This window comes from Microtus ochrogaster, unplaced genomic scaffold (genome assembly GCF_000317375.1).
Source record: "Microtus ochrogaster isolate Prairie Vole_2 unplaced genomic scaffold, MicOch1.0 UNK234, whole genome shotgun sequence".
Lineage (NCBI taxonomy): Eukaryota > Metazoa > Chordata > Mammalia > Rodentia > Cricetidae > Microtus > Microtus ochrogaster.
In genome coordinates, this window is record NW_004949332.1 from 57,355 (window position 1) to 58,342 (window position 988).

Consider the following 988-nt stretch of genomic DNA (forward strand, 5'->3'; position numbering starts at 1 on the left):
CCCCCTTCACTTTATGCTCTCCCTCAACCAAATGCACTCCAGTAAAGCGTGATCTGAGAAGAATCCTCGTGTGGTGGGTGTTTCTTCCTCACTGGTCAAGAAGCCCACCTCAAGTGGTGCCGGAAACCCGAGATCTTCGGTTGCCAGGCCAGAGGCCGAAAGGAGGATTCAGAAGTCGACACGCAGAGTGGTGATGTCGGTATTCTGTTTGCAGTCAGTGGGTGCACCAAATAATCCTCAAGGTAAAAATTGGGGGTCCGCAACAAAAGTGGGTTTTCTGTTCTCGCCGGTAAAAAGCAGAGTGGATGTAATAGAGCTGCAACCAAAGCAGATGGTTTAAAGGGTTTTCTGCTCTCGCCGGTAAAAGGCAGAGTGGAATTAGTAGAGCCGCGACCAAAGCGGACCGTTTAAAATGAGGGCCACGACCAAGTGGACAGTTTAAGAATGGGATTTTAAAATGGGCACTTCAATATCACACCTGATTTTTCTGGCTCTTAACGAGCTGTTACGGAGTGCTTTGGAGAGGTTTTTGGCTGAAGGTGACACAATTGCACCTCGGTTTGTCGTCTCTAGCAATCTTATTGTGTCATCATGTGATAGGCTTGATAGAAATCTGGATTTTGCCACTGAACAAAGTATGCTAAGAAAGGGAATTATACTCTGTTGGTTTGAGTTACCGAGGCCTCCGGACTCTGTAGTAGACTGTGAACAGCTGCGGCTCCAAGGGCTAGCAGCACTGAGGGTCTGCGAAGCTGCAAACGGGACCAAGGCTAGAACGCTAGGCCACTCCCAGCATGGGCCTCAGGGCATAAAAGCACAGCAGGACTGTAGTAAAGATCACCAGCCTGAAGGGTCGGCCCAGCCACTCTGCTCAGCCACGCCTCCAAGCAAGGCTGAACACAGGTTCTTATGGTTAAACTTTGTATTTAGGCCCAGAAGGGGTATTGCTAAGTTTTGAGGTAAATATTTGCCTAATTTTAAAAATATA